The 20,445-nt window shown below is 45.3% G+C and overlaps 4 non-coding genes across 4 annotated transcripts; all 4 read right to left on the bottom strand.

The window, feature by feature from the left end:
- Window positions 1-4,635: 4,635 nt before the first annotated feature.
- TRNAG-UCC (transfer RNA glycine (anticodon UCC)) lies at window positions 4,636-4,707 on the bottom strand. Its single transcript has one exon. It is a non-coding gene; the product is annotated as a tRNA-Gly (tRNA).
- A 1,407-nt stretch (window positions 4,708-6,114) lies between these two features.
- On the bottom strand, window positions 6,115-6,186 carry TRNAG-UCC (transfer RNA glycine (anticodon UCC)). Its single transcript has one exon. It is a non-coding gene; the product is annotated as a tRNA-Gly (tRNA).
- A 657-nt stretch (window positions 6,187-6,843) lies between these two features.
- On the bottom strand, window positions 6,844-6,915 carry TRNAG-UCC (transfer RNA glycine (anticodon UCC)). Its single transcript has one exon. It is a non-coding gene; the product is annotated as a tRNA-Gly (tRNA).
- Window positions 6,916-7,572: 657 nt separating this feature from the next.
- On the bottom strand, window positions 7,573-7,644 carry TRNAG-UCC (transfer RNA glycine (anticodon UCC)). The gene has a single exon. It is a non-coding gene; the product is annotated as a tRNA-Gly (tRNA).
- Window positions 7,645-20,445: the final 12,801 nt, after the last annotated feature.

Here is a 20,445-nt window from a genome sequence, read left to right as displayed (position 1 = left end):
CCTTGGCAAACATATTCACAGATATGTCCCCGCATCTGGATCTCTCTCCGGGTACATACGGCATCCGGCTCTGTAACCGGGGTCTTCAGCATCCGGCTTCGTAACCGGGTACTCTTCATCCTACGGTTCCGTAACAGCCTCCGGGCTTGCCGTCATTCATCTCCGGACATCCCATCCGGAGGGACCGAAATCCCAACAGGCACGAGCTGCAAGAGTCTTCCTAATGGCAACGTGATCTGACATTCTTGCAGTGCTTGCCATGTCTCGTTTTCTGGGTGGCTACCGCCGGCACTCCCTATGGTATTCGCCTTTTGCCGTTCCACGTCCGCGACGTTCCTTTCATTGGCTTCCTTCACCCATTCCGTCGCCTGTTTTCGTATGGCCTCTTGTGTTTCCCACTCTTTGGCCATGCCTTTCGACCGTGTGGTTACTTGCTGTATATCCGCCACTTCCGGAACCACCATATTAACTGCTAGTCGTTTATCGTAGCTCTTTGCCGGGCACTGGTTACTGTAGTGGCCTTCCTGCTTGCAGTAATAACAGTACTCTTTACGGGTATTGTTGGATTCAGCATTGCTGGTATCCGGAGTCGGTCCCGTAGTGAGTGGTGCGTTCTGTGCCGGTTGGCTCCTTGGGGTTCCATGTTCCGGGTCCCTAGTGTGACCACCTTTCTTGAAATTACGTTTCTTATTATTCTTATTTTTATTTCGGTAGTCCGGTCGTGGTGGATCGTAAAATCGGCCGTAGTCCTCCTGGTGCCTTCGGTAACTAGGGGAATGGTCTCTGTCGTATTGCTCGTGTCGTCTGTTGGACTCCCGATAACGGTCCGATCGCTCATACCGGTCGTAGTTATCATGCCGATTCCCGTACCGGCCATCATTCTCTTGTCTGTCTCCGTACCGGACATCCTGTGCCGGTCGGTACCGGTTCATTCTTTGCCAACGATCGTCATCTTCGTCTCGGCTGCTTCTTGGCTCGATCCGTCGGACGGGTGGTGCTTGTCGGTTTAACAGGTTATACTCGCACCGGTCCGTTGTATGACTCTTGGATTGACAAATCACACACTGAGTTCGCATGGTGCATTCCACTGCCGAGTGTCCGGCATTCAAGCAGATTGTGCATTGAATTGCCTGCCGGAACCGGAGATCTTCATCGGTGGGTAACGCCCGTTGCAGTGCTCCCAATGTAAGCCATGAGCTTGACTTTTCCATTTCTCTGACCCGGTCAATGACCTGGTCAATGGTGCTTCCTCGAAAGTCGATTACCGTACACACCGTGCGTAACGGTTCCCAGAGTGCGTTTAAAAATATCGTCCGTAATTCCTCCTCCGGGGGTGTACGGGCAAGCTGGCTATGCATTCGTTAGAAACGGATGACGAATTGGGGAATGCTTTCCCCTGCCTCCTGTCGGATCGTATAAAATAGGCCCACCATTGTCGTCTAGTCACCTCCTTGTGGAAAAAATGCAAGAATTTTGTCACATGAGTGAGAAAATGTTGGGCCTTAGTTTATTCTAAGAAAAAAATGAAACTAGTTCAGGAAAATAGTTGTTTTGGCAAAGCTTTAGATTAAATCACTATGGTGCTGTCTTGTTACGTTGTAGTTATGAAAATTTGAAAGGTACGTATCATTCTGGACTGGAATGGAATTGAATCATTTTCTCTTTTTCGTTGGATGTAGTGATTCAAATAACATAGTATGCGCTTGCCGAGAGTTGAACTCGGGTCTATTGCTTGGAAGGCAATTATCCTAACCGTTGGACAACAAGCGCAATTTGGCCATATTTCCAAGGCATTCGTAAAGAATTAGAAAGAAAAATGTGCGAGAAAAATTTGTCGCTGAGTTATTGTATATTAGCCTCAGTATTGAATCTTTACGATTTGTTACCTGAATAAACCAATAGTGCTCTTACGTTTCTTGTAAGATCCAAATGAAACTAGTCCATGAAAACGGTCCATTTGAGCAAAGCTTCATATTAATTCAATTTTCTGCAATATTGTTAAAAAGCGTGTCTTGTCAAAAGCCGTTCTCGAATTGACTGAAATAAATTTTGCTTGTACCATTGGAATTCTACTCTAAAGCACACAACGTGGAGTTACGACATGTTGAAGCTCTATCTATTGCTTGCAAAGCAAATACATTAACGATAAGACTACAACCGCACTAACATCTCATATCAGTGTGAGCCCTTAATCTTTACAATTTGTCACATGAGTGAGAAAAAGTTGGGCCTTAGTTTATTCTAAGAAAAAAATGAAACTAGTTCAGGAAAATAGTTGTTTTGGCAAAGCTTTAGATTAAATCACTATGGTGCTGTCTTGTTACGTTGTAGTTATGAAAATTTGAAAGGTACGTATCATTCTGGACTGGAATGGAATTGAATCATTTTTTCTTCTCCGTTGGATGAAGTGATTCAAATAACATAGTATGCGCTTGCCGAGAGTTGAACTCGGGTCTATTGCTTGGAAGGCAATGATCCTAACCGTTGGACTACAGGCGCAATTTGGCCATATTTCCAAGGCATTCGTAAAGAATCAGAAAGAAAAATGTGCGAGAAAAATTTGTCGCTGAGTTATTGTATATTAGCCTCAGTATTGAATCTTTACGATTTGTTACCTGAATAAACCAATAGTGCTCTTACGTTTCTTGTAAGATCCAAATGACAGTTGTCCATGAAACCGGTCCATTTGGGCAAAGCTTCATATTAATTCAATTTTCTGCAATATTGTTAAAAAGCGTGTCTTGTCAAAAGCCGTTCTCGAATTGACTCAAATAAATTTTGCTTGTACCATTGGAATTGTACTCTAAAGCACACAACGTGGAGTTACGACATGTTGAAGCTCTATCTATTGCTTGCAAAGCAAATACATTAACTATAGGACTACAACCGCACAAATATCTCATATCAGTGTGAGCCCTTAATCTTTACAATTTGTCACATGAGTGAGAAAAAGTTGGGCCTTAGTTTATTCTAAGAAAGAAATGAAACTAGTTGAGGAAAATAGTTGTTTTGGCAAAGCTTTAGATTAAATCACTATGGTGCTGTCTTGTTACGTTGTAGTTATGAAAATTTGAAAGGTACGTATCATTCTGGACTGGAATGGAATTGAATCATTATTTCTTTTCCGTTGGATGAAGTGATTCAAATGACATAGTATGCGATTGCCGAGAGTTGAACTCGGGTCTATTGCTTGGAAGGCAATTATCCTAACCGTTGGACTACAAGCGCAATTTGGCCATATTTCCAAGGCATTCGTAAAGAATCAGAAAGAAAAATGTGCGAGAAAAATTTGTCGCTGAGTTATTGTATATTAGCCTCAGTATTGAATCTTTACGATTTGTTACCTGAATAAACCAATAGTGCTCTTACGTTTCTTGTAAGATCCAAATGACACTTGTCCATGAAAACGGTCCATTTGAGCAAAGCTTCATATTAATTCAATTTTCTGCAATATTGTTAAAAAGCGTGTCTTGTCAAAAGCCGTTCTCGAATTGACTCAAATAAATTTTGCTTGTACCATTGGAATTGTACTCTAAAGCACACAACGTGGAGTTACGACATGTTGAAGCTCTATCTATTGCTTGCAAAGCAAATACATTAACTATAGGACTACAACCGCACAAATATCTCATATCAGTGTGAGCCCTTAATCTTTACAATTTGTCACATGAGTGAGAAAAAGTTGGGCCTTAGTTTATTCTAAGAAAGAAATGAAACTAGTTCAGGAAAATAGTTGTTTTGGCAAAGCTTTAGATTAAATCACTATGGTGCTGTCTTGTTACGTTGTAGTTATGAAAATTTGAAAGGTACGTATCATTCTGGAGTGGAATGGAATTGAATCATTTTTTCTTTTCCGTTGGATGTAGTGATTCAAATATCATAGTATGCGCTTGCCGAGAGTTGAACTCGGGTCTATTGCTTGGAAGGCATTTATCCTAACCGTTGGACTACAAGCGCAATTTGGCCATATTTTCAAGGCATTCGTAAAGAATCAGAAAGAACAATGTGCGAGAAAAATTTGTCGCTGAGTTATTGTATATTAGCCTCAGTATTGAATCTTTACGATTTGTTACCTGAATAAACCAATAGTGCTCTTACGTTTCTTGTAAGATCCAAATGACACTTGTCCATGAAAACGGTCCATTTGAGCAAAGCTTCATATTAATTCAATTTTCTGCAATATTGTTAAAAAGCGTGTCTTGTCAAAAGCCGTTCTCGAATTGACTCAAATAAATTTTGCTTATACCATTGGAATTCTACTCTAAAGCACGCAACGTGGAGTTACGACATGTTGAAGCTCTATCTATTGCTTGCAAAGCAAATACATTAACTATAGGACTACAACCGCACAAATATCTCATATCAGTGTGAGCCCTTAATCTTTACAATTTGTCACATGAGTGAGAAAAAGTTGGGCCTTAGTTTATTCTAAGAAAGAAATGAAACTAGTTCAGGGAAATAGTTGTTTTGGCAAAGCTTTAGATTAAATCACTATGGTGTTGTCTTGTTACGTTGTAGTTATGAAAATTTGAAAGGTACATATGAAAATTTGAAAGGTACGTATCATTCTGGACTGCATTGGAATTGAATCATTTTTTCTTTTCCGTTGGATGAAGTGATTCAAATAACATAGTATGCGCTTGCCGAGAGTTGAACTCGGGTCTATTGCTTGGAAGGCAATTATCCTAACCGTTGGACTACAAGCGCAATTTGGCCATATTTCCAAGGCATTCGTAAAGAATCAGAAAGAAAAATGTGCGAGAAAAATTTGTCGCTGAGTTATTGTATATTAGCCTCAGTATTGAATCTTTACGATTTGTTACCTGAATAAACCAATAGTGCTCTTACGTTTCTTGTAAGATCCAAATGAAACTAGTCCATGAAAACGGTCCATTTGAGCAAAGCTTCATATTAATTCAATTTTCTGCAATATTGTTAAAAAGCGTGTCTTCTCAAAAGCCGTTCTCGAATTGACTCAAATAAATTTTGCTTGTACCATTGGAATTCTACTCTAAAGCACACAACGTGGAGTTACGACATGTTGAAGCTCTATCTATTGCTTGCAAAGCAAATACATTAACGATAAGACTACAACCGCACTAATATCTCATATCAGTGTGAGCCCTTAATCTTTACAATTTGTCACATGAGTGAGAAAATGTTGGGATTTAGTTTATTCTAAGGAAGAAATGAAACTAGTTCAGGAAAATAGTTGTTTTGGCAAAGCTTTAGATTAAATCACTATGGTGCTGTCTTGTTACGTTGTAGATATGAAAATTTGAAAGGTACATATGAAAATTTGAAAGGTACGTATCATTCTGGACTGCATTGGAATTGAATCATTTTTTCTTTTCCGTTGGATGTAGTGATTCAAATAACATAGTATGCGCTTGCCGAGAGTTGAACTCGGGTCTATTGCTTGGAAGGCAATGATCGTAACCGTTGGACTACAAGCGCAATTTGGCCATCTTTCCAAGGCATTCGTAAAGAATCAGAAAGAAAAATGTGCGAGAAAAATTGGTCGCTAAGTTATTGTATATTAGCCTCAGCATTGAAACTTTACGATGTGTTACCTGAATAAACTAGTAGTGCTCTTACGTTTCTTGTAAGATCCAAATGAAACTAGTCCATGAAAACGGTCCATTTGAGCAAAGCTTCATATTAATTCAATTTTCTGCAATATTGTTAAAAAGCGTGTCTTCTCAAAAGCCGTTCTCGAAGTGACTCAAATAAATTTTGCTTGTACCATTGGAATTCTACTCTAAAGCACACAACGTGGAGTTACGACATGTTGAAGCTCTATCTATTGCTTGCAAAGCAAATACATTAACAATAAGACTACAACCGCACAAATATCTCATATCAGTGTGAGCCCTTAATCTTTACAATTTGTCACATGGGTGAGAAAAAGTTGGGCCTTAGTTTATTCTAAAAAAGAAATGAAACTAGTTCAGGAACATAGTTGTTTTGGCAAAGCTTTAGATTAAATCACTATGGTGTTGTCTTCTTACGCTGTAGTTATGAAAATTTGGAAGGTACGTATCATTCTGGACTGGAATGGAATTAAATCATTTTCTCTTTTCTGTTGGATGCAGTGATTCAAATAACATAGTATGCGCTTGCCGAGAGTTGAACTCGGGTCTATTGCTTGGAAGGCAATTATCCTAACCGTTGGACTACAAGCGCAATTTGGCCATATTTCCAAGGCATTCGTAAAGAATCAGAAAGAAAAATGTGCGAGAAAAATTTGTCGCTGAGTTATTGTATATTAGCCTCAGTATTGAATCTTTACGATTTGTTACCTGAATAAACCAATAGTGCTCTTACGTTTCTTGTAAGATCCAAATGAAACTTGTCCATGAAAACGGTCCATTTGAGCAAAGCTTCATATTAATTCAATTTTCTGCAATATTGTTAAAAAGCGTGTCTTCTCAAAAGCCGTTCTCGAATTGACTGAAATAAATTTTGCTTGTACCATTGGAATTCTACTCTAAAGCACACAACGTGGAGTTACGACATGTTGAAGCTCTATCTATTGCTTGCAAAGCAAATACATTAACGATAAGACTACAACCGCACTAATATCTCATATCAGTGTGAGCCCTTAATCTTTACAATTTGTCACATGAGTGAGAAAAAGTTGGGCCTTAGTTTATTCTAAGAAAGAAATGAAACTAGTTCAGGGAAATAGTTGTTTTGGCAAAGCTTTAGATTAAATCACTATGGTGCTGTCTTGTTACGTTGTAGTTATGAAAATTTGAAAGGTACGTATCATTCTGGACTGGAATGGAATTGAATCATTTTTTCTTTTCCGTTGGATGTAGCGATTCAAATAACATAGTATGTGCTTGCCGAGAGTTGAACTCGGGTCTATTGCTTGGAAGGCAATTATCCTAACCGTTGGACTACAAGCGCAATATGGCCATATTTCCAAGGCATTCGTAAAGAATCAGAAAGAAAACTGTGCGAGAAAAATTTGTCGCTGCGTTATTGTATATTAGCCTCAGTATTGAATCTTTACGATTTGTTACCTGAATAAACCAATAGTGCTCTTACGTTTCTTGTAAGATCCAAATGACACTTGTCCATGAAACCGGTCCATTTGGGCAAAGCTTCATATTAATTCAATTTTCTGCAATATTGTTAAAAAGCGTGTCTTGTCAAAAGCCGTTCTCGAATTGACTCAAATAAATTTTGCTTGTACCATTGGAATTGTACTCTAAAGCACACAACGTGGAGTTACGACATGTTGAAGCTCTATCTATTGCTTGCAAAGCAAATACATTAACTATAGGACTACAACCGCACAAATATCTCATATCAGTGTGAGCCCTTAATCTTTACAATTTGTCACATGAGTGAGAAAAAGTTGGGCCTTAGTTTATTCTAAGAAAGAAATGAAACTAGTGCAGGAAAATAGTTGTTTTGGCAAAGCTTTAGATTAAATCACTATGGTGCTGTCTTGTTACGTTGTAGTTATGAAAATTTGAAAGGTACGTATCATTCTGTGTTGGAATGGAATTGAATCATTTTTTCTTTTCCGTTGGATGTAGTGATTCAAATAACATAGTATGCGCTTGCCGAGAGTTGAACTCGGGTCTATTGCTTGGAAGGCAATTATCCTAACCGTTGGACTACAAGCGCAATTCGGCCATATTTTCTAGGCATTCGTAAAGAATCAGAAAGAAAAATGTGCGAGAAAAATTTGTCGCTGAGTTATTGTATATTAGCCTCAGTATTGAATCTTTACGATTTGTTACCTGAATAAACCAATAGTGCTCTTACGTTTCTTGTAAGATCCAAATGAAATTAGTCCATGAAAACGGTCCATTTGAGCAAAGCTTCATATTAATTCAATTTTCTGCAATATTGTTAAAAAGCGTGTCTTATCAAAAGCCGTTCTCGAAGTGACTGAAATAAATTTTGCTTGTACCATTGGAATTCTACTCTAAAGCACACAACGTGGAGTTACGACATGTTGAAGCTCTATCTATTGCTTGCAAAGCAAATGCATTAACTATAAGACTACAACCGCACAAATATCTCATATCAGTGTGAGCCCTTAATCTTTACAATTTGTCACATGAGTGAAAAAAAGTTGGGCCTTAGTTCATTCTAAAAAAGTTGAGTCCTTAACTTAATGTAAGAAGCTACCTATATCCAAGGCGATTCGCTTCAATGTTGCCTAGTACGAGTCGGCTCTTTGGGCCTACACCGAAGAGAGGGTGGCAGGTGAGTAGGAAACAACCAACGTGGGGGCTGGTAGTTCTACCTCGGGCTACTCCCGCCTTGCATCACCATAGGTGTGTTCCGCCATTTCTACCAAAAGCGCAAATGGGCAGTGGTCACGTCGTTAGAGTGGCTGCAAACCTCTTCCAGTTGCCCTCGTAGGCAGCTGATAAGCGCGAACCATATGTCCAGAATCACTTCCTCCGAGGGCCGTACCTTACCTTGGAAGACCTTGAGGCAACGCGCTTTCCATATATACCACAAGGTGAAACCTGCGATCAACATCCAAATTTCCGGAAACCTAGGGGATGCGGGCTGCAAGCCTCTTTCAAAACGGATCTTGACGATTTTGCCTCTCTTCCACCCTTCGACCGAGTGATCAATCCATGCCGCAGCGCTCCACGAGGCTGTTCCTTCAACTTCACATGCCACAAGGAGGCGAGTCACTCTATCCCATACCTTTTGAGCTTGAGGGCAATCCCACAAACAATGCCTCAGAGACTCAATAGGTAGAGAGCACAGTGGGCAGCCTAACGGGCCGCCACATTTATCTAACCATTCGCCAACGGGCACCACATTCTGACCGATCTGCCACCAAAAGAGCTTAATCTTTTCAGGCATGTGGAGACGCCAAAGACCCTTCCAAAAGGCAATGAGCGCCTAATCGGTGATTCCCAATGTTCGCCAGCCGTTGCGAAGGGGGCCGCCTGGCTGCAACTGCAAAGTCCCTTTACGATTTGTTACCTTAATAAACCAGTAGTGCTCTTACGTTTCTTGTAAGATCCAAATGAAACTAGTCCATGAAAACGGTCCATTTGAGCAAAGTTTCATATTAATTCAATTTTTTGAGAATTTTCTAGAATATTGTTATACAACTTGTCATGTAACATGCCGTTCTCGAATCGACTCAAATACATTTTGCTTGTCCCATTGGAATACTACTCTAAAGCACACAACATGTCGTGACGACATGTTGTAGTTCTATCTATTGCTTTTAAAGCAAATAAATTAACTATAGGACTACAACTGCACAAATATCTCATGTCCGTGTGAGCCCTTAATCTTTACAATATGTTACATGAGTGAGGAAAAGTTGACGCTTAGTTTCTTCTAAGATAGAAATGAAACTAGTTCAGGGGTTGAAGCATGCTAGGGTGTACCAAAAAAGTACCTTTTTTGGCCAAGAAAAACACGAGTACTTTTAGTACTGTTAGTACTAAGTAATTATGAAAAACATTTTTTAAAAATCGGAAATTTTTATAATCTTTTTAGGGAGTTGGGTAGTTCCCACTACCACATTATTAGGAGTACAAACATGTTCCTCTCCTTGGGTAGACACCACTACCACATTATTAGAGTGCTCCAAGTGCAAGCTACTTGCAGTATTTTGGACAGACCCCTCATTCATAGTACCACACTCTCCTTCTTGGGTAGTTGCAGGGGTCTCCTTAATGTTACATCCTTGCCCTAGATTAAGGTTGCTTGTGGTGTTTTGGACACACATCTCATTCTCTCCTCGGGTCATTTTCACATTCTCTGCAGACTCCATTGCAAAGTTGCTTGTCACCTCAGGCTTTTCACACTCCAACTCCTCTTTTTGACTGATCTCACATTCATGTGTGTTAGCATCTGAGCTAGAATAATCAAGATTGCTCCATAAATTTTCTGAATCATCTGCTGGTATTTGTGAATCTACATGCTCTTCTACTCCTAAATAATAGTAAAGTGATCCAAGAACAATATCAATTCACATTCTGAAAAAGTGAAGGCACCTAGCCAAATGATTAAGGTTAAGGGACAAATGTTTACCTACTGTTACATCATCATTGTTGCTTGGGATGATCCCAGTTTCAACTTGGGGCTCTTCCTCATGCCCTATGTATTAATACACATGTACATTATTGTCACCTGAAGTAATATTGTCACGCGAAGTAATATGGTACTAACATGTACTTGGAAGTGAGATAAATTCTTCTTCATATTGTGGCTCTCAATTTGTAACTCCATTTTCATTACTCTTTTCTTCCTTGTCTAAAAACAAAAGTATGCAGTATTAGTCTAACTCATCAAGATGACAACAACCACAAGTTTGTGAGAATTTGTATTACCCAGCACAACAATCAACTTTGCATTTTTTCCCCTTTTTGTACAATTTCCTTGTAGCATTACGCTTCTTTGTAGTGTGAAATGCTCTCCAGAATAGCCTCCTTTTCATTATGTCTCAAGTTACATTTTATAGACTCTCTCTTAGCGTGGAGGGTGTTCTCCCACTCCAATTAGCTCTACTAATTATGGGGCTTGGTGGGGGCCTAGTTTGGGTGTGGTGCATGAGGCTTGGTAGGGGCCTAATTTGGGTGTGGTCTATGTGTGGTGCATGGGGCTTGGTAGGGGCCTAATCTAGGTGTGGTCCATGTGACCACCACAATTCCCCCTTGTAAAAAAAAAAAAGTTACTGTGCAGTCGAAGCGCGACGAGGCGTGGACGACGGTTCCAGACAGGGGGATGACACGGGCGTGGGCGTAGGCATGAGTGTGGGCGGGGGCGGTGGTAGTTGATGGAAGGGCTTCATGCGAGATTGGTGAGCAAAGGTAGAGCGGTTGTTGGAGGCGCGGCGGAGCAGGTATGTAGTGTCGCGTATCTGCTTTTGAACTTCGAAGGGACCGATCCATCGGTGCATGAGCGATTCGCTGAGACCGCGACGACAGATGGGGAAATAGACGAGGACTTTGTCACTGACGTGGTATTGATGGTCGACACGGCCTATATCGTGTTGTCGTTTTTGGCGTAGTTGTGCCTGGTGCAGGTTGCTCGTGATGGCTTTGCGGAGGAGGGGCTAGAGTTGTTGTAGGTGGGACCACCAAGACACTGCGTCAGCGTGGAGTCGTGTGGTTGGTTGCGGGACTGCCACTTCTGGGGGTAAGCGCGGGTCCCTTCCGTAAAGGGCCCGAAATGGGCTAATGCGGGTAGAGGCTTGCACAGTTGTGTTGTAGGCATGCGTAACGAAGGGCAAGATTCGGTCCCAGGTTGAGTGCAGCGGATCGATGTAGGCTGAGATTTGTTGTTTTAAGGTTCGATTGAGGCGCTCCGTCAACCCATTCGTTTGCGGATGGTAGGGTGACGTGAATAACTGTTGGATTCCTAGTTGTGTTGAAACGAGGCGTAGGAGCTCACCGTTGAACTGGGGTCCTCGATCGGACAAGATTTGGAGTGGGCAACCGTGGGGGAAGATGATTTTCTCCAATAGTTTGGAGGCGATGGTCATAGCCTTTGCATCTGGGATAGCGGCCGTCTCAGCCCAACACGTCAAGTACTCGGTGATGACGAGGATGAATTTGTTCCCTCCTTGTGACTCGGGAAAGGGGCCCATAATGTCCCATCCGACGATTTCAAATGGAGCTTGAACTTGTATCGGATGTAAGAGGCCTTGAGCCACTTGAGGTGATTTGATGGCCTGACATAAGTTGCATGCTTTGATGTAGGAGGCGACCTCGTGGCGTAGCCCAGGCCAATAGAATTTGCGACGAATTTTGTCGAGCACCTTATGAAAACCCAAGTGGCCGGACAACGGGTGATCGTGGAAGAAACGAAGGTAAGACTGGCGTAGTTGCTCAGGCACGTAGACTCGGGGTTCTTTGCCTACTTGACAAAAAAGTAGGACATTATCCTGGATCATGAATTGCTTGGTGAGGGATGATGTCGGTTCAGCTCGTAGGCGGTGGCAGATATCTTGGATTTGTTTGTCGTGTTGTTGCATGTTGGCCATTTGGGACGAGGATATGGGGAAATCGATTGTGTTGGAGGTGATCTGGTTCGCTTGAAAGGATATGCGGGATAATCCATCGGCGACGATGTTTTGTGGACCATGGCGATAGCGCAGAGTGAATGTGTAATCCTGTAGCGCCAAAACCCAACGAAGTAAGCGGCCGGGTGGATGAGCCTTCTTTATGAGGGAGAGCAATGGCTGATGGTCGGTTTCGACTGATGTATTTGATCCGTGAAGGTATGGGTGGAAACGATGGAATGCCCAGACGATGGCGAGGAACTCTTTTTCAGTTGTCGAGTAATTTTGTTCGGCTTTGGTAAGTGACCGACTGATGTAGGCAATCGGGCGGAGTTGGTCGTTGTCGTCGGATTGGAGCAGGACCGCACCAAGGCCGACATTGGAGGCATCCGTCTGCAGATGGAAAGGCTTCGTGAAATCAGGGTGGGCCAGGAGGTCAGAGGCTTGGAGTGTTCTCTTGAGCTGCAGGAAGCTGGATTCGCAGGCTTCGGTCCACAGGAAGGGTGCGTCTTTTTGTAGGAGCGCGCGTAGTGGGGCTGACAGGTCGGCTAGCCGTGGGATGAAACGAAGAGAGAACGTGAGGAGGCCGAGGAAGCGTTGAAGCTGCTTGACTGTGGTGAGGCGTGGGAATTTTTGGACTGCTTCTGTCTTCTCCGGGTCCATTTGTATTCCGTTGGAGGAGATGACGTACCCAAGGAAGCGGAGGCACGTACTACCCCATCGGCACTTCTTCCATTGCAGCTGCAATCGCTAGCGTTGAACACAAGGTAGGACCTCCCGAAGGACTTGAAGGTGTTCTGCCCAAGTCCTTGTATGTACCAGAATATCGTCTAGATAGACGATTACGACACGGCGGGTGATGAGATCATCGAAGATGGCATTAGCCATTCGCTGGAATGTGCTCCCCGCATCAGATAGGCCAAAGGGCATCCGTGTGAACTGAAAAATGCCTTTCCTAGTGCGGAATGCAGTTTTGTGGGCATCGTGAGGATTCATCGGGATCTGCCAATATCCCGAGGCTAGATCGAGGGAGGTGAAGTACTTTGATTTGCCAAGCTGGTCGAGGAGGTCATCGATACGAGGGAGAGGGTATCGGTCATGGGTGGTGACATGGTTCAGTTGTCGGAAGTCGACACAAAAGCGGTAAGAACCATCCCCTTTCTTTACCATGTGTGGCTCCGAGATCCACTCGCTCTTGGAAGGTGTGATAATCCCTTGTTGGAGCCTAGTTTTGATGGCGTTGTCGATGCGCTCGTGGTCGAGAGGCGAGCGACGTCGGGGAGCTGCGTTGATGGGGCGGGCGTTGCCTGTAGGAATCGTGTGGTGAATCGGAAAACGGACCGAGGGAGGTTTTACAGGTGGTGTAGACAACGAGGGAAAGGTGGCGAGGAGCCGTCTGATGTCGTTGATGCGCTCCGCCGGTGATATCAGGTACTGTGTGTTGCTGATGTGGGTGGTATCCCGCGGAGTAGTGAAGAGCGCGATCGGAATGTGATTTGGGAGGATGAGCTGTTGTGCGGAGAAATCGAGACAGGCTCGACTATGGAGGAACCAATCACATCCCAAGGTGATTGGGAACAACTGGCGCGGGAGGACGTAGAAACGATGGTGGATCTGGGCGGAACTAATGGTGAGCATGCACCTGACTTGCGTATGTGAGTGGTACACCCGTTGTTGGTCGCCGAAGAGGATTTTAATGGGCGGTGCGTGGCTCGTGGGAAGTTGTAATTGGGTGACTAAATCTACGCTGATGGAAGAGATGTTGCTGCCGGAGTCGAGGAGAACTTCTTGGGTCGTGTGCTGGAGGCGGGCGATTGTGGTACAAATGGGCGAAGTTGATGAAGTGGAGGCGTGGACGTGCGGGGGCGGCTCGATCGTGGGAGAAACGGGAGAAGTTGAGGACGTGGAGACGTGGACGTGCGGGGGCGGCTCTCCCTGCGGCACCCCGCGCATTAGTTTTCCGGGAGCTCAGAGAGGGAGGCAGCGTCAGGCAATTGGACGTTCTGCTTCTGTTGGTGATTCTGCCACTTTCGGCAGTGACGCCGAATGTGGCCATAGTTGTTGCAGTAGAAACATTTGGGGCGTCCCTGGCTGTCTCGTTCGGGCAATGCACGCTTGGCACGTAATTGCGCATTCTGGATGTCGATGTCCATGGGAGTGACGGCTGGTATAGTGTTTGTATGATCATGACTGAGATTACCTAGTGTGTGCATGTCGTGCGCGTCTGCAGCTTCGATGCGTTGGGCAGTGAGGATGGCTTCGTGTAGTGTCGTCGGGCCTTGATCGCGTACACGGCGGCAGAGGTCATGTCGTATACGCGGCCAGAAAAAAAACAACTTCATGTCCTTCGACATGTTGGCGTCAGCCCGGCGTAGGATCTGCACAAAACGAACCGCGAACTAGGTGATGGGTTCGCGTGGTTGTTGGGTAATTGACTCAAGTTGTTGTAGGGCCGTCTGGCGGGAGTCTTGATGAGCAAAATTCCGAATCATGGCTGCCCGTAACAGATCCCAGTCGTTGCGTGTCTCTTCGGGTTGTTGTACAAGTCATGTTGCCGCGATATTCTCGAGGAGTGTCTTCATCTCCATTGCCTTCCGAGGGTGTGGCCACTGGTGGTAACTGGCCACCATTTCGAAATGATCCAGCCAAGAGAGGACGTCTTCCGATGGTAGGCCGGAGAACGGTTTTGGGCGAACTCGAGAGTCCGGGAGATTTTGTTGTGGCTCGGATCGTGCTGAAAGAAAGGACAACATGGCTTGGTTAGTATGGTTAACTTGTAAAATGATGTTGGACAGAGCTTGAACCAGTTGGTCGATTGGCGATGTGGGCTGGTGTCCTTGATTGTGTTGTAGGAATTCCGGATTCATCGAGTTTGCGTTGCCGTCGTTGTTGTCGTGTTGCATCGTGGCGGGCGTTGTTGGGGTCGTGAGTTGGGGTGGCTTGGCCCGTCTTCTCCACCAAGATGTGAAATGCTCAAGATGTGAAATGCTCTCCAGAATAGCCTCCTTTTCATTATGTCTCAAGTTACATTTTATAGACTCTCTCTTAGCGTGGAGGGTGTTCTCCCGCTCCAATTAGCTCTACTAATTATGGGGCTTGGTGGGGGCCTAGTTTGGGTGTGGTGCATGAGGCTTGGTAGGGGCCTAATTTGGGTGTGGTCTATGTGTGGTGCATGGGGCTTGGTAGGGGCCTAATCTAGGTGTGGTCCATGTGACCACCACAGTAGGCTCTTTCATAAACACATAATAAATTAGTAGTATACCAACATTTCAGAATTTAGAAAGGCAAACACAATTAGCATTACCATTCATAGAGTCAGGGCGTGCTGAGCTAGGAGATTTTGTTTCAAGAATCACATCTTCAATTGTTCCAATGGTCTTTCTCATACATTCATCTTCATCATAAACTTCATCAGGTATCACTAAGGAACGACCATGGACTTTGGAATTTGCAGCAGACTCTGTACGTAGTAACGCGGGGCCTGGTTTGTCAATTACCTTCCCCGGTGTTGTGTTGTTAGAAACTACCACATTCATATTATAAGCATACATATTATAACATGAGTCCAAAATAACAAATATAGTACTGATCCACCTGGACATGCATATTTCATCTGGATCCGAACAATGTTAGTACTAAAAAGCCAACACATTCATGTCTATTTTTTCGGTCATATAAAGCCTAATTCAAGTAGACACAAAAAGTACAATGGAATAAACAATGTTAGTACTAATACAAGTTATACAACTAAACATTTAGGACCCTCCGTACCAAATAATCAATACTGAATCAATTGATCATAAAGGTGTCAAGATTCGAACTCTTGACATGACCAAGTTATGATCGAGTGTTATGTGTTAACCACAAATCTAACATATAATCATATATATATATCCTCATTGTAGGTTTTAGCCAACATCATGTGCTTTATTTCTCCCTTGTATTATTAACACTTGGCACATGCATGCGTACCTACTGCCTACATGCTCTATTGTATCACATGCGTGCAACAGGTATGCATGCCACTTAGTATAAATAGTTGAGTTCACCTTGAAGGAATTCAAGGTGAACAACGCCAGTCATGGACATATCAATCTAGTATTCCCATTTCGCCCATCCTCTCTCCTTGATCTTCATCTCTATCTTTATGCTCTTGTGTCATTCCACGATTCGAACTCTTGACATGACCAAGTTATGATCGAGTGTTATGTGTTAACCACACATCTAACATATAATCATGTATTGTTGGCCGGTCAGAAGAGCAAGGACAAGTGGGAAGGCGGAGTCGGATCGGATAATAGGAAGTAAATAATAGTAGAATTATTATTCGGAGGGACGGATCCGGTACAGTTGTACCGATCCGGATCCGGACCGATTCGGATGTCGGTTGCCTAAGCGCACCGATTGTAACCTTGCCGGATGCCTATAAAAGGATCCGATGATTTGTAAAGGGTTTGACGGAAGTAATACAATAATAATTATTGCGTGTTTATCTGTATCTCGTATTGTTTACCGTCTGTGCTTAATTGTAATCATCTTACGCGTGTAACCTAGCATCCAATCCTTACCACCCCTTTGGAGAAGTGTCGGATAGACACCTGTGTTGAGGCTAGTCCGGCCAGGCAGACAACACTATTTTGGCGACCACGATTCCTGCAAAGTGCAGAGGACAACCGGGGGATGGATGTCTAGACCAAACGATGACCACATCACCGAAAGAGGGAGACGATACACCGAAAGCGAGCAACGATGGGAAGCCCTGCAGCAAGCCATCGACGAGATCCGGCGGGATCGGTCATTCTCCAAAACTCTTCGGAGAGTCGCAGAAGAAGCACTGCAGTTCCGGGTTCTGCAAATCCCCGACGAAGGCAGTAGCATAACAAGCTTGCAAGAGGCAGAAACGATACTGCAGACGCTCGCCGGGGGCGACGGGGACTCGGAAGCATTCGCAACACTTAAGGCGGAGTCGGAAAGTGACGGAAGCGTTGTGTCTCGATATAAAAGCAGCCACGACACACCAAACGACCGGGAGGACGAGGGGTCGGAAGACTCAGTAACACCGGCGCCAGAGGAAGAAATAACCCTGGAATTCGGTGACCGGCAATCGCCGAGGGAAGCTGACCGGATACCGACAACAACCGCGAAGGAACCGAAGGAGCGGATACCGACAACACCCGCGGAGGAACCAAAGGTTCTCACACCAACGCCAACAGCGGACAGAGAGCGGAGGAAACAGGAGAGTCAGTTGGACGACACGATGCCGTACCCATACCCAAAGTACCGGGATGAGGCCGACGCGGAGGCACACGTGTACGCATTCCTCCAAACATGGGAAGCCAACCATGTCTCCCAAAGACTGACGGAGCCCGAAGCCGAACGATCCAAAGTCGCCGAATTCGGCATAACCTTAGAAGGACCGGCGGCCCGATGGCACGCAAAGCACTTACCGGGCAGCTTTGCCACATTCGATGCCTTGAAGGCCAGATTCCTCAGGCTTTTTCACAGACAATTTGAGCAAAGGGAATTGGTCGGGCAGTTCTACACCACCTGACAGGAAGAGAACGAGACTGTGCCACAATTCATCATTCGGTTTTAGACCCTGCACAGCCAACTGACAAGAGCACCACCCGAAGACGAAGCCAAAGCAGTCTTTTTGGCCGCGCTGAAAGAGCCACTTCGAACAATGTGTGGAGTCCTTGATTTCCAAACCAGCACAATGGACCAAGTTATTGATCGGGTTTTAGAAATGGAGAAGACTAGCCCCTTCTTGTCGATGGGGATGTTACACCGGGCACTCCCGAAGGAGGAAGACCTGAGGTTCCGACAGGCCTTACAATGTACAACATGCCTAAATTCGGGGCACTCAACAGTAGACTGCACCCTACGGACACAATGTATGATCTGCAACTCTCGAGCCCATACAAGGGACCGATGCGAATATAACCTGTTAAATCGGCAGGCAGCACTGGTTCGACACATAGAACCGCGCAATCAGAACCCGGACGAGGATCAATTCCGGAGAGACGACCGCTACCAACGTGAACGCGGTAACAGATACGCTGATAGAAGACGCGATAACTATGACCGAGAGGAGAGACGCAGAGATAGCTACCCCCGGGATCGGTACGACCGAGACGAATCCCCGGAATACGAACGACGCAGAGAAGAAAGGCGACAAGGGAACCGAAATTTCCGACGGAATCAGAAGCGTGGATTTTTCCGAAGAGAGGAACGTCGGGAGGCAGCGAGGAATGACAACCTGGTATCGGTACCGGATAACCGAAAAACCGAAGACGACCGCCGGAGCATACCCACCCTCCAAACCGGGGACAAAGGAGAAACGAGCAACAGTCACAAGGTGTACTGTTATTACTGCCGTAAGGAAGGCCACTATAGTAACCAATGCCCAAGCAAAACCAATGACAAGCAGCCGGAAGTCAACATGGTTACAGCCGAAATAACAGAAGTACAGCAGGTCACAACGCGGTCAAAGGGAAAGACCGCCGAGTGGGAAGCCCAGGAGGCAATCAGAAAACAAGCGGCACAATGGATCAAGCAGGCCAATGAACAGAATGCGGCAGAAGTAAGAGACCAAAATATGCCAAAAGACGAAGAAATCATACAGCCAGGGGAAAACCCGACGTGGCAAGCGCTACAGGACTGTCAAATCGTGCTGCCGTTAGCATGACTACTACAGTTGGTGCCACGGTTTACGGCAGACTTACAGGCATCCGTGAGCAAACCGAAGCCGACGCCAGCACCGGCATTCTTCTCCAACCCGGAGGAAGGACTAGCGGTGGTCGATACAAGTAGCCCGACGATCACGGCAATCGTGAAAGGAAAGGAAATTGCTGGAACGATTATTGACGGAGGCTCCGGGTTAAATGTCATCAGCCAACAGACATGCAACGACCTGGGCATCCGGGAATGGGAACCATGCCCCTTCTGGTTACGCATGGCAGATACCAGCTCAGTCCAACCGACCGGGCTTATCCGGGATTTGGAAGTAACGATCGGAGGCCACGTATTCCGGATATCGGTCGTGGTGCTGCAGCTGAATGTACAAGGCGCGTACCCCCTACTGCTAGGACGACCATGGCTGCGAACGGCGCATATCAAGCAGAGTTGGCAAAAGAACATGATCACATTCCGGCGAGGGAAAACAAAGGTACGAGTAACGACGCAACCACGGGTGATCACCAGTAAGGAAGCAACTCCATTGTATGCGGAAAGCATTAACATGTTGGAGGGATTACCGGACGAGGAAGTTGAGCGGTACCTCGAGGAACACCCACGGATCGTCCCACTATTTGAGGTGGATATCACGGCGGCAGTAGAACCGTACATTACGACGCCGGATGAACCGGACCAAGCGGCGATCCGGGAACTGCGACAAGCGCAGGAATCCCTAGAGAGAGAAATGACGATATCCCAGAGGGTAAAAGCATCCCAACTCGAGGAGGTGGACCTCGGCACAGCAGACAAGCCCCGACCGGTAAATGTTGCAAAGGAATTGCCGAAGGAAGAAAAGAAGGCAATGGTAGCATTATTAACAGACTTCAAGGATGTGTTCGCGTGGTCGTACGAAGACATGCGAGGGCTGGACCCCCAGCTCTATCAGCACCAAATTCACCTAAGTACGGACGCGAAACCGATCGCTCAACGCAGGTACCGGATGAATCCGAATTATGCGGCAAAGGTGAAGGAGGAAATTGATAAGCTCCTCCGGGTCGGATTTATCCGACCGGTCAAGCAGGCAACCTGGCTGAGTCCGATAGTGGTGGTCCCGAAAAAGAACGGCAAAATCCGGGTATGCGTGGACTACCGAAAACTAAATGCCGCAACAGTGACCGATGCGTTTCCACTACCATTTACGGACGGGGTGTTAGATGCGGTAGCCGGCCACGAAGTTTACAGCTTCCTGGATGGATTTAGCGGCTACAACCAAATACGAATGAACCCGGCCGACCAGGAGAAGACAGTGTTCGTGACGGAATGGGGAGTGTTCGTCGCGGTCGTGATGATGTTCGGACTAAAGACGGCTCCAGCGACCTTTCAAAGGATAATAATGGAAATTTTCGGGGAATATATCCCCGGTTTTATGCAGGTCTTCCTTGACGATTTCGCGGTCTACAGCCGGCACGGAGAGCATCTCGATCAACTCCGGCTGTGCTTGGAGAAGTGCCGCGAGTACCGATTAAGCCTGAACCCGGCCAAGTGCGTCTTTGGAGTGGCAAGCGGCAACTTACTAGGGCACGTGGTGAGTAAGGAAGGAATCGCGGTAGATCCGGATAAAGTCAAGGCGATTCTCGAGGCACCAGCACCAAATAACGCAAAGGCTTTAAGCCGGTTCCTGGGCCAAATAAGGTGGCATAGCCGGATGATACGGCACCTCGTAGACTTCGCTACACCGTTACATACCGCTATACATAGGG

Source organism: Azolla caroliniana, unplaced genomic scaffold (assembly GCF_043228905.1).
Source record: "Azolla caroliniana isolate FFs.n. ecotype wild unplaced genomic scaffold, voAzoCaro1.0.p SCAF_20, whole genome shotgun sequence".
NCBI classification, from domain to species: Eukaryota; Viridiplantae; Streptophyta; class Polypodiopsida; order Salviniales; family Salviniaceae; genus Azolla; species Azolla caroliniana.
This window is presented reverse-complemented; position numbering and strand designations above follow the sequence as displayed.